The following is a 15,368-nucleotide window of genomic DNA, read 5'->3' on the forward strand; positions in this document are numbered from 1 at the left end:
TAAAAGAGTGTCCCGGCACTTTCCACGGGCTGAAGTGTATAACAACATAACAAGAAAAACAGATTCCAAAGAAGAAGAAACCCGCCTAAACAGAAAGATTAAAAAGCCAAGTCTTCAAATTTTTTCTAAATTGAAGCAGATTAGGGGTACTGCGAAGTGCCAGTGGGAGCGAATTCCACAGCTGGGGGGCCTTGAGGCTAAAAGAGCGCCCCCAAATGCGGGCCTTCCTCACACGCAGGACCACAGCAGTGAAAAGGGATTCAGAGCGCAGTGAGCGAGCAGGGCGATAGAAAGCCAATCTCTTCTGCAGATATCCCGCGCCTGAGCCAAACAGAGCTTTGTGCATCAGCGTCAGGGATTTGAACATGATCCGCTTCCGGATCGGCAACCAATGAAGCGTCTGCAGAAGCCCGTGCTCGTCTATGCAGACCATAAATCGCACGGGCTGCAGAATTCTGAACCACCTGCAGACACTGGACCAAGTAATCAGGAAGGCCTAAGAAAAGGGCATTGGCATAGTCTAGCCTGGATCCGATGAGCGCCTGCACCGTAATCCGCCTGTGCTCCGCAGATAGTAGAGGAAGAAATTTGCGGAGCATTTTCAGAATGCCGAAACAAGTGCCGGACAGGCCAAGAACGTGCGCTCTCAAGTAGAGCTTGTTATCCAGCTTAACACCAAGGTTCTTGGCAACCAAGGAGGATTGTGCCGGGGGACACATGGCAGCCGGCCACCATTGCCGCCACTCGGGATCGATGGCACAGCCGAAGAATAAAACCTCCGACTTACTGGAGTTGGCCTTCAGACTATTCCGCTGGAACCACCCAAAGACCATGTCCAGGCAGTCCCGAATTCTCTCCCCATCAAATGGCTGATCTTTGCCACATGTGAAGAGGAGTTGCGTGTCGTCGGCGTAGGACACGATCTGGGCTCCGTAAGCCTCCACCGCAGCCGCCAGAGGGGACATAAAGATGTTAAACAACGTCGGGCTCAACACAGAACCCTGTGGAACCCCGACTCCCAATGGCGGCATCTCGGCGGAGCTCTGGGAAACCCAGACCGTCTGGCGGCGGCCATCCAGAAAGGATGTAAACCATCTGAGCACCGTCCCCCTAAGGCCGATGTCATAAAGCCTGGCGAGAAGCGCCTCGTGGGGGACGGTGTCGAAGGCCGCCGACAGGTCCAACATGACTAACATGGCCTTGCCACCCACATCCAAGGTCTCCCTGATGATCTCGGAGACCTCCACCAACGCCGTTTCCGTACTAAAATTCGGACGGAAACCGGATTGGGATGGATGGAGCAAATTGTTGGATTCTAAGAAGCTCGACAAGACGCCATGGACATGTTTCTCAGTGATCTTGGCCAAAGCCGGGAGCAGAGAAATTGGCCTATAATTGGCCAGAACCTCAGCATCAAGACCCGGCTTTTTCAGGAGGGGGATCACCATCGCCCTTTTCCAGGTGCGTGGGACACTCCCTTCCCTCAGGGAGGCATTGAGGATCGGGTTGACCAGAGGGTTCACCACTGCCGCCATCCCGGCCAAAAATTTGGCGGGGCAGGGGTCGAGTGGCGAGCCAGATTTAAGGCTGGCCAGCAGAATCCGGGATGCATCACTGGAGACAGGTGGAAAGTCCGCCAGTACTGCCGTTGACAAGGACGATGTTCCAAGTCCTGCCCCGAGGTCACAGCAACCCTCCTCCGGGCTCTCCGAGAAGGAGGCCTGAATTGCCTTGATCTTGTTGGTGAAAAAAGTGGCAAGATCACACGCCCACGCATCAGATGATATTGGCGGGGCTGAGTAGGAGCTAGGGGACGTGAACTCCTTCACAATCGTGAAGATCTCCTTACAGGAGTTTGCCGACGCCTCAATCCTCCTGGCAAGGTATTCCCGCTTGGCACCAAGAATGTCGCGGTGATAGGCCTTCACAGCCGACCTATAGGCTAGTTTAGCCTCCCCATAATATTGAAGGCGCCAGGCACGCTCAGCAACCTTACATTGGCTGCGAGCCACACGCAGCGCCTCCGTAAACCACGGCGCAGATTGCCGTATGGCCGTGGACCGAGGTGTTACCCTAGGGGCAAGATCGTCCAACCTCTCAGTCAGCCATAGCTGCAGAGCCTCAGTGTCTCTTTCCGGATCCCCCGAGAGATGACAAGGATGTTCCGTGAGCGCCTGCTCCAACATAGCAGGGGTCACTCTGTGCAACGCTCTCGAGGCTGACCTGGGCACCGTGGGGGCCCAGGTGTCGGACCACCCATTCTCCAACACGGAAAACTCAATCAGCCTGTGATCCGACCAGAGCACCGGCCGCGTTTCAATGTCAACAATTGGGACTGAGGAGAACACTTGATCGAGGGTGTGCCCTTTCTCTTGTGCAGGCCCTGACACAAACGGTGCCAGGCCAAGCGGAGATGTAATATCCAGCAATTTAACCCCATCCGGATCGTCCGTGACATCAAGATGAAAATTGAAATCGCCTGCCAGCAAACAGTGCTGTGCAGACAGTGCCAGCTCCGAAATGGCTGTCTGTAGGTCCTCGCAAAAGGAGCCCACCGGGCCAGGTGGCCTGTAGACCAACAGTCCTTTGAGCGCTTGACCCGGAGACAGTCTGAGCATAAAACCAAGGGATTCAGAGCCCTCGATGGAATTCACGGGAAGAACTGAGCAAGAAATGTTCTTCCTCACCACCACAGCAACTCCGCCCCCCCTTCCCTTAGCTCTATCTTGGCGGAAGATGTTATAGGTTGAAGGGATAGCAGTAAAGATATCCGGATTAGACGCCTCTCCCAACCAAGTTTCGGTCAAAAGCAGACATAAAGGGTTTTCCCTGACAAGAAGATCGTAGATATGCAGGGCATTACTTCCTACCGACCTACTGACAATGTGCGGGCACCTGGCCTGTCAATTGAGCGGCGTATGCTGCGCAGACACCAGAAGCAGGCACGTCATCTTGCCGCCATTCACCAGCAGCTGCACAAGACTGCAAGCAATGTTGGACAGCTGTCTGACAGAATGGAGAGGATGACCGCTGCAGTGGAGGCAAACACCCAGGCCATGTTGACCCAGTGGGACGTTAACCGGCGCCGCCACCACCAGCTGCTGGCCCGCCTGTCTGCGTACACGCGCTCAAATCACATCATAGGGAATGCCACCTCCCAACTCTCACGACGCTCGTTGGCCATGCAAATTCAAATGGTGCAATGCTGCCAGGATGTCGCTAGGGCACTGGAGCAAGTCACCACTGCAGTGCAGGGTCTGCAGGCGACTGGCCATGGCCAGGCAGGTGGGGGGGATGACACAAGTGAGGCCAATTCAAGCCACAGCAGCCAATCGGTGCCACTGGTGACAGTACCCCGCCGCAGCACCAGGCCCACTGCTGCCTCACGGGCAAATGCTGAGGAAGAGGTGGAAAGGCGACTTGGAGCATCCGCCCGGAGGCGCCATTGACAATTTATTTTGTACCATGCAGGGCCATGCTGATGAGACAAGCATGCCCTCCTCACATACAAGGGGATGTATGACTCAATACGGCTCTCATGTCACTGTAAGAAACAATGCCACATTATTGAGAAGAAAACAATAATATATTTTCAGTACCAGTTCATCTGACTCATGTCATTATTTCAATTGTCATGCATGAGTGAAGTGTTGGGTGGGGGGAGTGGGTGCACTAGAAACAGTTAATTGTGATTTGGTTGTGGCGCCTGTGTCCTTCAGCAGGATTCTCCGCGTGCATGATGCACATGTGCAGGTTGGCGGTTGTCCCCTTCCGACTCACTGCCAGAGATCTCTACAGGTATACTGCGCTTGGTAGAAATGTTGTGGAGCATTGCACACACGGCCACGATGCGGCAGCAGACCTCAGGCTCGTATTTGTTGGCCCCACCAGTCTAGTGAAGTATGCTAAATCGGCTCTTCAAAAGGCCAAATGTCCTCTCAATGCAATTTCTTGTGCGTATGTGTGCAGCATTGTAACGCCGTTGCTGTGGTGTGGCAGGGTTGAGGTATGGGGTGAGGAGGTACTCACGGAGACCGTAGGCGCTGTCACCTGAATGAAAGGAGCAGAGGGTGAGTGCCTGTTATGCTCAGATACATGGTCACAATGTAGTATTTGGTGGCATGTTTACTTACCTAGTAGGTTTCCTTCGCCAAAGTCTCCCCTGGCCAGTCATGTGCGCATGCCGCTGTGCCGGAAGGAGTCATGTGTGCTCCCCGGGTATTGTGCCACTATGTCCGTGATGATTGTCTTAGCGTTGCACACCATCTGGATATTCAGGGAGTGGTAGGACTTGCAGGTCCGGTACATATATTCTGTTTGTGCAGGTGGGCAGATGTGGATGTGGGTACAGTCAATGCATCCAATTACATGTGGGAATTGCGCAATGTTGTAAAAATGAAGCTTGGTTTGTCGGAAATGTGATGTAATGGTGTAGCCGGGTCAGCATTGCCTCCAGGAATCTCCTTAGGCAGCGGGACATGGTGCTCTGGGAGATCCCCCCTGCAACAGCAACTACCCCCTGGAAGCTTCTGAAGGCCAGGAGGTGCAGGCTGCACAAAACCTGAACATGGGTGGGCACGGCATTGGTCCTCCTTGTTGGGTGCTGCATCATGGGGTCTAGGTCACGGATCAGCTTAGTGATCATTGCCCCATTCAGGCAGTACTTGGAGTAGATTTGCTCCGCAGTTTGGCCCAGAAGGGTGATCCGCTGGCGGAATATTCGCTCCTGGATTCTCCGTCTGTTCCTTGCTGCAGCCTGTGTGTCTCCTTAAGTGTGTTTGGTCAGGCCTGCACCTGTGGCTAGTTTTTTTTCTTTTTTCTTTTTTTTCCTTCATGGTTACCACCTGGTTTGGGTTCTCCTTAAATTGCGCGTCGCAAATAACGATTTTCTGATTTATCGCAATTTGCGATTTTTCATGAATTGCGTTAGCGATTATTTAGCAAGTTCGCAAAATATTTTGCGGAATCCATAGATTATCGCTAAATCCCATTCGCTATAGGGTTTCTCGTAGATTCTGCGAATTATTTTGCGATTTTGCAGAATTTTTTTAGCGAATTCGCTATTTTGTACTTTTTCCAATCATGGATAGCTTTTCTTTTGTTTGCAATCGCAATAGCTAATTCAAAACTTTTGCGATCGCAATTTTGGATGATGAATCTGGCTGTAAGAGTGAGCGACAGATGACGGTGGGCAGAGGTTGAGTGCAGGAGTAATACAGAAATAAGCGTATTTAAGAGCATCTAGAGCTCCAACTAAAATATCTAAGGAGTGAGGTGCCATAATGCGCTCTGGTAAAAAGAGAGCAAACAAAACAGGTGATGGACAGAATGTGGATCAATGTCACACATTCACCCCAGTCCAAAGATCTGGGGCCAAATCCATCGTTTTTTTGCACTCCACACCACCCTGGGTTAGACAATGGCGATATGCAAATCAGCTCTGACCCTGTGCCCCATGGGAACAGTCCAGTCCGAACTACAAAAGCCATGTCCTTCCCAGAACGGAATCAAGCATCCGAGGACCGGACCGGTTTCGAGGTAACCCCTCTCATCAGCCCGGCTAGCTTGACTCCAGTGGTGTGGAGTGCCTGGGACCCACGTCTGAGCATCCCCAGCGCACTTATGGCGGCAATTGCAAACAAAACAGGTGATGGACAGAATGTGGATCAATGTCACACATTCACCCCAGTCCAAAGATCTGGGCCCAAATCCAGCAGCACAAGGACAGGGAAAAAAGCACCAAAGTAAGAAACTGAGACAAGACTCCATCAAGTTGGATTCTTCTGCTGACTCAGTGATACTTCTGGATGTAACAAAGGAAAAGATTTCTCCGCAGCACGCTATGCCTGTAAAGAAAGCAAGAACATCTGCAAATAAAAGAATAGAAGGCTACAAGATAACTGACTTCTTAAGAACAACTGAAAGAGCAAATATAAAAAAGTAGGCATAAGTAACATCAGTCTCTCATCAGAGATAGAAGCAATAAATCAAGGAAAGGCTGGTCCGCCCTTGAAACCGGACGGTAAAACAGCAGAAGAGCCACTACAAGAACGTGATGATGTTCTTATGAGGGTTGAACAAGACCGAGAAAGTCAAGTGGTCTTGGAAGATGGGATAGGTCTTTTAAAACAAACATGACAATTGCATTTATAACTGAAGCAGAAGTTCATAATCAAATTACATGTGACTCTCTTTGTTCATTACATTTAAATTGCTGGCAATAACAGGAACAGATACCCGAACAGATAACTGTGATAGCTCAATCAAGGGAATTATTCTGTCCCCTAGAATTGGGGGGAGTTCCAGAGCAATTATTAGTTGAATTAGTATGCTCTACAACTCCTGTATTGCTTACGGGTACACAAAGTCTGCACCAGCAAAGGACGTTGCCGGTATCCTCAAATGGAGTAGTTGGAACAGTTCATCAGCAATTTCACATCAAGCGGATAAACATGACCTACAAGTGGATCTTTTAAATATTATGGCTACCTACATTGTAGGAATAGACAAAAATTACAGTCTCTCAACAATCTCATTATGAGAGCTCAGTAGAATAAATACACACAATAAGTCTACTGTCATTATGTATCGCAAGGAGATAACCAGGAAAGTTTATCATCAATCCTGATGGATATTTTGAGAGAAATAAGATCACAGGCAGTAAGGTCAGAAATAAGTCAAAACTTTGGCGATTCCAAAAAGAGTTTCAAAGTCCCAGCTGAGCCTCCTCAATTAAAAGAGAGCGTTTTATCAACTAACCAAGTCTCGACTTTGGAAATTCCAAAGCCAATAGAAACATCAGATAGCCCTCTTAACAAACTCAACAAACAAGACAAAAAGAATTGTGTTTCATTAAATCAGTTCTGTTGTGGAAACAATCCTCAAGAAATAAAGATATTAGATAGTGTTTTCGACAGTCAAGTCAAACGACCAGTCTGCAGAAAAATAGAGAAAGTGGAAAAGCTGGAGATAGTAGAATCAAAGCAGGGGATCGCAAAAAAGGAAAAAAGGGAAATGAACGCAACAAATGAAAATATGGCAATTATTCTCTCAACAGAAAAATGAAAAGCCTTCTAGTGAGGAAAACGTACAAAAGGAGGATCTAGATCCAGCAAGTAAGCAGCACGAAAGTCCAGAGATTTTTGCAGCACTTGGAGCATACTTTAAGGTAAGAACACATTGCCCACAAGACTATCAGACACCTCTACTCAGCCTGAACTGGCATGCCCCTGCACATCTGAGCCTCCCCCTCAGTTTAAGAATGCCACAAGACCCTGCTCTTTTCCTATTAGACTTTTGTCTCTCGATTTGTTGTGAGTACCATGTATGCTTTAAACTGGATTCTAGTGGTGTACATGTGAGGACGCTTGGATTGCAATACTACACTCCCCAATCACATCCCCTGCCTTGATGCACAAGTTCAGCGTGGCTTCAGATCTTCACCATCTTGAATTTGCCTGAAACATAAAATGTTAGGTCTACTGTCCATAAAGCAGCCAGGAACTACTGCATAAGTTGGCAAGTCATGGACTAGAATCCCTTACTCCATTGGTCAGGGAGGATAATGAGTATCTCAAAGGTTACCCCCACCCACATGCTGGTGAGCCTTACTAAGCTGGACTCTCACCCAGCCTTCCTCAAAACATGGATAGACTTGTAGATGGATACATATTGAATCTGAAGCACTGGGTTTTGTGACCAGTGTGAAGGACCCCAGGAGGCTGGGTCACCCTCCACTTGAAATCGAAGAACTGAAAGATGTTGAAAGATCATTAGGCTGATCCCTGGGTATTTCCAGTAAAATAAAAACAAGCTGGAATATACATTCCTGTGAAGCATCCCAGCTAAGCAGAGGTAACTGGACCTGTACTAGACTTTTCTTTTGTCCTCTGCATGACACCCTGTATCTCTGCAAGTGCCCTGAGATCCCGGGTGCTGTGGACGGGTACTCATGTGGTTGGTTGTGAACCAAATGAAGCTTGAAAACTTGTCATAACGTTTGCTCCAGAGCTGCAAGGGGACAGATTGTGAAAGTATCTCACCACCAACTCCACAGCACTAGATTGAATTTGATGTTTGTCCACTGAATTAATTTTTCCTAAGAAAAATGACAAATTTCCATTTGAGATTTGTATTTGGAACCTGTTTTGAACTTCCCTACTTCAAAGCACTAGCAGGGCCAATCCACATGGTGTATCACATTGGTGCTCCATCACAGTCAGCCACAAATCATGCCTAGGTCCGCGTCTGCCATACCCATTGACCTCCATTACCGCTTTGTGCTTTTTGGCACTAAATTCACTTAAATCTTTAGTTCACTTCATTAGATGTCTACAATCATTATCTTCTTTATATTTCAAAATTTGAGTGGGAGTTTTATTGTTTTGTGGCTCTCACAAACTGGTTAGTTTCTTCTAAGTGCTTCACACATTTTTGTTAACGCTATCTGCTCTGTGCCAAAGCTACGAGGGTTGGAGCTCAGTTTTCAATTATTGAATCTTTTGACTGGACCTAACAGAATAATGATAAATATATTTTTTTAAGCTTATGCCAGACACTAGTTAAATACAACTACTACTTTAAAACAAGCATTTGCAATGCAATTGGTCTCGCAATAGGAAAGTTTGAGCTATTGGTATTGTAAATGACAAATTTTGTATTCATGTGTTGGTTTTGAAAATAGCGAAATTAATAGCTTTGTCATTTACAATGCCAATAGTTTTAACTTTTGCAAATGTGACACCTATATCATTTGCAATACAATATGTGTTGTATTTACGTGACTTAGAGGTATTGATATTATAAATAACAATGGCATTTTTTTTTTTAATAATTAATACTTAAATAAAAGTTATTGTAATTTATAATGGCAATAGCTCAACCTTTTGTAAATAACTTTTGTGAAGATTATGTTCAGTGTATTTTATTGTGACGAAAATCCAAGAACAGAAGTGAAATATTAACATATTTTTGTGACATTTGTAATAAAGCTTGAAACATTGAGAGAACATATTTGAACCAGTTGTTGTTGAATGGTTGCACAGATTGATGCTGTGGTGCCGCTGAGTGATGTTGTGGTGGCGATGAGTGATGCTGTGAAATTCATTGAAGCTGTGGTAGCGCATAATGATGTTGTGGTGCCAGTGAGTGATGCTGTGGTGGTGCTGAGTTATGGTGTGGTGATGCAATAGATAGAGTGAGTGCGATAGATAGAGGGAGGGCGACAGATAGATAAAGGGAGGGTGAAAGATAGATGGAGTGAGGGCGATAGATAGAGGGGGAGAAGAAGGACAGTGAGGGACAGAGGAGAGAGAGAGAAGGACAGTGAGGGACAGAGAACAAGACAGTGAGGGACAGATGAGGGAGAAGAATGACAGTGAGGTACATTTCTTTTCCTGCCCATGCTCTTGTGGGCAGGGAAACTATGTCCCAAGGGTAGGCTACTGGCACTAATTTCTTAGAACCATCAGTGGACAGACACTAGAGAGCAGTGGAGAGCCGGAGAGCCGGAGAGGAGCCTCAGTCACAGCCGAAGTGAGCTGAAGCGAGCACGAATGCAGAAACATCTAAACGCTGAAACCGCCGAAACCGCCATCACCACAGCCGAAACCCGGAGTTTGTAAGCTGCCAGTCGTGTGATACTGGCAGAGTATCCCTGAGAACGGAGCCGGGATTGAGCCGGGACTGCAGTGGCGAGGCAAGGCAACTTGGCGAGATGAGGAGAGGCGCTGTGGGGTGCATCGAACTGCTCTGGGAGCACTCTGCACCTTGCCTTCGGACAGCCTCCCCGCATAAGGCACAAGTCAAACGGCAACGGCAAGGGCATACGGTACACGTCCCCCCACCCACGAGCGAGGGAGTGTGAGGGAGAGCCAAGCCGAGGTGGACCTTCAACGGCACTAGGCGGTGAGCGGGTGGAGCACGGCGCTTGGGCTGGGGGCTGGAGCTGTGGAGTTGTTGAGCTGCGGAGCTGCGGTGGCTTACAGGCTGGGTCGTCGCACCCCGCCCAGCCTGTTTGTTCAAAACCGCCATGGCAGAGTGCTCCATCGATCCTTGCTCGCCAACCACCCTCCAGGCTTTCAATCGCTGGAGGGAATCCCTGCTAGTCGCCTCGAAGGAGCCCTTAGAGCGGCACAGCGAACATAGCGTAAACAGCGTGCCATAGGAGTAGCAGCGAGTAGCAGCGAACTGCACACACGTTAAGCCCCTGTTAAGCCCCTGCAATGCAACAGGAGTTGTGAACTGTGGGGTGGAACAGGAGATGAGGACCGAACCAGACCAGAGAGAGCCCAACAAGCCCTGCAGGCGGGGGGCTCAGTGACTGTCAGGAGCACCTGGGGTGTCGGGAGTGGAGGAGTTTTCTGGGAGTGGAGGAGTTCTTTAGGAGAGTGAGCAGCTCGGAGCAGCTTTCATCATCCAACCAAGCTCACCTGCCTGACCTGCTCTCACTCCCAACCCTCTCGCCAGACGGGGGTCGGCATTGGCACTGAATTGCCCAGGCGGGGGGGGGGCAGAGACGGATGCAAAATTGAGGGAGTGAGAAAAAACTCAGTCAGCCAAACATCTGAGAAGTCACTCACCAAGTAAGCAGTACTGAGAAGGCTTAGGTTGAGAGGAGACAGGAAGAGCCCAGTAACGGCTTGGACCAAAAAGCACAGAGAGCAGCGAGCAGTGAGACAGCGCGCCAGAACCTGGATTAGAGGGCAAAACTCGCAGGTACAAGTAGGGGCTTGGTCCGTGGAGCAGCGCAGGTCTGCCTGGAATATGAGTGACCAGGTACAATTTGGACCTAGCCCAGATCTCAACCAGGGACCCCCTCTCGGTTGAGATTTAAAGATGAGAACAAGAAACTCGAATCTTCTACAACGCCACGAGAAACCTCGCCCTCATAAGACAGCAAAATGCCTTAAGGAAAAAATGCTTTACCCCCCTGGCGGAGGGGCCTCAAACATGGGGACTAGCTACAAGGAAGAACCAGTGGAGGTGGAGGTAGCGGTAGAGGTAGAGGTGGATCAGATGGGAGATCTGCCACCAGCACCATTCCGGGTAAACAAGCTCCAACAAGGACAGATCGCACCTTCACACGTGCTAACACCAGACAAGGGCTCACTTCCCAGTAGCAATAGAAAAACACCTACCAATATTGTCAGTAATAGAGTCATAAGAGACTTTTTTCTCCATACAATGCCCAATCAAATGTACCAGGATAAAGACCAAGAGAATGCCACAACTACTTTGGCCACAGCTGCCTCTTTTAATCCATTAGGAACTAACCTTCCTAGGAGCCCGGCAATCCCGTTATCAATTAAAATAATCATAGAACCGGGTGGCCCAATAGCTCAAACAACAACAGCACCGACTTTGCTTAGCAATGACGTCCGTCAAGACAGCAGACCCTCTCTAACAACACAACAGACCCGGGACACGCCAAGGGCCACACTGGCCGACGGAGAGATGGAAGATCCTTGGGCAATAGGGCCAACCAACACCAAGGGGGTTAGCGCAATCATCGCTTCTGCTCTTAGAGCACACACAGAACCATTCCAAATATCAGCAACTTTCTACCCAAACTTAGGTAGCCCCGGACTTGATCGTAAAGGCGCTACACACAGCCAACAAGGTCAGGGGGTGGATCATACAACGGAGCGGCAGCCGGCCACATTGGATCATCTCCTTGTCTTCATTGGTAAATGCTGCCATACTGCACGCCGATAAACTGGACGTCCAGATAAGCCTCCTTCACACAGTCGCTGGACTGATATCAGGCATAGACTACAAACTAGAAGACCTGAATTCCCTGATCCAACGCGCTCAGGCAAACACCATATCTACACCTAAACCACAGGATTGCGGATGCAGCCCTGTGCTGCTCAGCTTGGAAAAACTTCCAGGGATAATGAATACTCTCATTGAAGACCTAAAGACAGAAACCAGCAGACATAGGAGTAACGACCCACCGAAGCTGATCAACAAGGACCACACTTCGCCTGGAATACAGCCGACTTCTCACCTCAACGGCAATGAACTCAAGCAGGAGACCCTAAGGACGAAGGTAGAGCAACCAATCAGGGCGCCGAAAAAGCCACCAACTCCAGACTGAAAAGCCATTATGCCAATTTACCCCGGAAAAAGTAATCTCAAACCAACCCTTGGTGACAACATAAATGAGGGCATAGGCCAACAGCCCAAAGCTTGGGATAGAAGCGATGCAAAGATCAGCGAATGCTCCAATCTACATGATGAACAGATAACTCGGGATGGCAGCCACGCCTCGCCAGGATCCCAGGCACCATATCCATAGAGTCTCCCGCTGACCAAAGCGGTGGACAAAGCCTTGCACAGCAAAATTAGAATCTCAACAAAGCAAGTCAAGCAGGGCGCAGGCCGAAGGGACTCCCAAGACTCCATTAAGACTGCAGCACATGGAGTAAGGGAAGCATTACCCACAACATTAAAACCGTACAATACAGACCACTGGTGGACAGCCATCACAAATCATGCAGAGGATGACGCTAATGCTTTGGCACAGAAAATCTCACATGACCTAATTCGTCAAGACTCATCTGCAAACGGAACACATAAGATCCCCTAAATACAGGACGATCGGAAACTATGCCTCCATCCAGAATACGTCTCGCAGGGCAAATGGGACATACTTAATCGTAGTAACATACTAAAACTTTTTGCTAACATCCCAGGCCTGGAAAGTATAAAGTCAACAGACATTGAAAGTGTTTCCTTTCTCACTCAAGGACCAGGTGACACCAATGAACCCATAGAACTGCTTTTTTCCAACCCAGATACGGTCCACACACTAAAAAGAAACAATAAAGTATTGGAAGACTGGGGCATAAATATCACGAGCCGGCCGGCAACAAAATACCCTATGCTGCTGAAACATTGTCACTCGAAGCAACCAAACGCCTCTCGTATCCCTGATACACTAAGGAAGACTCCGTTAGTGAAGCCATCAAATCCACCCCTAAAAACACTCTCCATACTTCACAGGAGCTGCAGTGGAACAAACACAAAATTAACAAGTGATGGTTTAATCAAGGTCACCACAAACCCGGGCAAAGGCACCCGGTGCTGCTCAATAAAAAACAATTCTATTGAAGACTGGTCTTGGGTGCCCAGGGTCTAAAATCACAGCTCCTAACCCTTGCACCTGCGCAATTAAGAATAGATCACTCTACCGGCAGGCAGAGCTACCAGGCACAAAAAAAATGGAGATAATTGGTAGACAGAGCTCGACTATTATGTCCTGGAACGTAGCAGGGATATCAAAATGATTACAACATCCGGCAATACACCCGTTCCACGAAGGAATGGACATAATCTGCATTCAAGAAACGTGGGCTATCAAACCAGTTTCAATAACGGGATTCGCAGACTATCACAAATCAGCTGTTAAGGAGAACATCTTTTGCAGACCATCAGGAGGATTTTCAATATACATCAGGCTCTCTCGGAGGATACAATTTAGGGAAATAAAAACATCAAACTCGTACATGGCCGGCATTCCGAAAGGCCTCTCATCAAGCGACGGCCCATTGACCATACTGTTAATCCATGTTTACTACAACCCTCACGGATCGGGAGCCAAGGACAAGCTCTCCCAGTTAATAGCCGATATTGAAAACCTCCTCCTACAATTTGCCCATATGGAATTAATAATTCTCGGGGACTTTAATACTCATAATATTGGGGTAAAGTCAGCCGAAAGCAACAATTCTCCAGCCATAGAAGCATTTAATGCCCTCTTGCTTGCCTATCAGCTGTCATCAGCACACTCCTTACTCCTAAAGGATATTCCAGGAGCCCTCTGCTCGCCAACGTACAACAATCACACCACATTTGATTACATCCCATTAAGCAGTCGGCTACAGAAGCAAATGACAGGGTACAAAGTTGCTCAGTGCAAGGAAAGCGACCATGCAGCTTTAATAACCACTTTAAACTCCACAGCAGACAACCACTAAACGTTGAAACAAATTGGATCAACAAACAGTGTCGAACTGTATACTTTGGTGAAAAGGATTAAATGTGGCACGGCTTCTACTAACAAGTTCGCGGAATCGAAAAAAGCATGGGCGGATGGTACACTAAATGAAACAAATAGGGGAAAAATTGAAGAATGGGAGAAGCTCACTCATAACCTAGTACTATACCTACAAGGAGGAAAAACAAATAAACCTAAACCATATCCTAAGCACAATCTTGTACATCGCTGCTATCAGAGAAATTGTGAAACAAGTACGAACCAAACGAAGGGTATACCTGAAAACTGGCTCAATTCAGGACAAAAAACACCTTCAAGAAACAGCAAAATTACACTCGAAACAAGTTTGGGCCGCAAAACGGGATCAAATTGAAGCAAAATGGCTAAAGAATTTTGGATTATTGAGCCCAAGCAATTTGCAAGAGTTCTTGCAATAACTCAACACCTTAAACCAAGGAAGCACATAGAGGGAGAATTCAATTGATTCTGATAACTGGACAGCCCACGTAAAAACCTTGTACAAAGAGGAAGGCAGCTCAATTCTACCAAATATAGACCTGGATAACGCAACTCAACTGACCAACTCCACCAACCCAACAAAAATCATGAAGCAGCCGACTCTCTCGGAAAAAAACTTAGTTAACACAATACTAAAAAAAAATAAGACCCAACGGGGCGCCAGGACTTAATGGCCTGCCAGGTTCCTTATTCAGGCAAGATACAGACTTCTGGATTGAATACCTGACCGTGCTATACGCCGAATGTCGAAGGACGGGGAACGTCCCGGACTCTTGGCGAGAGTCGTAACTGCACCCCATTCATAAGAAAGGGCCGAAATCCAACCCTCAAAACTACCGCATGATCGCCCTGCTTGACATTGAGGGAAAGGCCTACGCAAATACTTTACTAGCGGACCTTTCAAACTGGGTCTGCAAGGAGTGCCTTCTGCCCTTTTACAAAACAGGGTTCAGACCAGGAGCCTACAACAGTGGACAACATCACAGCGCTCTCTTATCTAACACACAAGGCTGGGGCACGAAAATATCTCCGCAGGGCTCAGCCATTAGCCCTATCCTCTTCAATATGTATCTACATCCCTTGATTGGGTTGATCAGGTCGTTTGGTATAACAGTTACCAACTACGCCGACGATACCCAACTCATCTTTTCATTTGAGGGTAAGGGAGGGGTATCACAGGAGGTCTTCCATCGGTGCATGTGTACTACGGCAGAATGGTTGGGTAATAATTCCCTCCAATTCAACAGCTCAAAAACTGAAGTACTACACTGCTCCATGGACCGGATCTCTAGACCTCTACCACAGGATTTCTGGCCCCCTGACTTCCAGGGCACCAGTCTGCCTGCTG

Source organism: Lissotriton vulgaris, chromosome 6 (genome assembly GCF_964263255.1).
Source record: "Lissotriton vulgaris chromosome 6, aLisVul1.2, whole genome shotgun sequence".
Lineage (NCBI taxonomy): Eukaryota > Metazoa > Chordata > Amphibia > Caudata > Salamandridae > Lissotriton > Lissotriton vulgaris.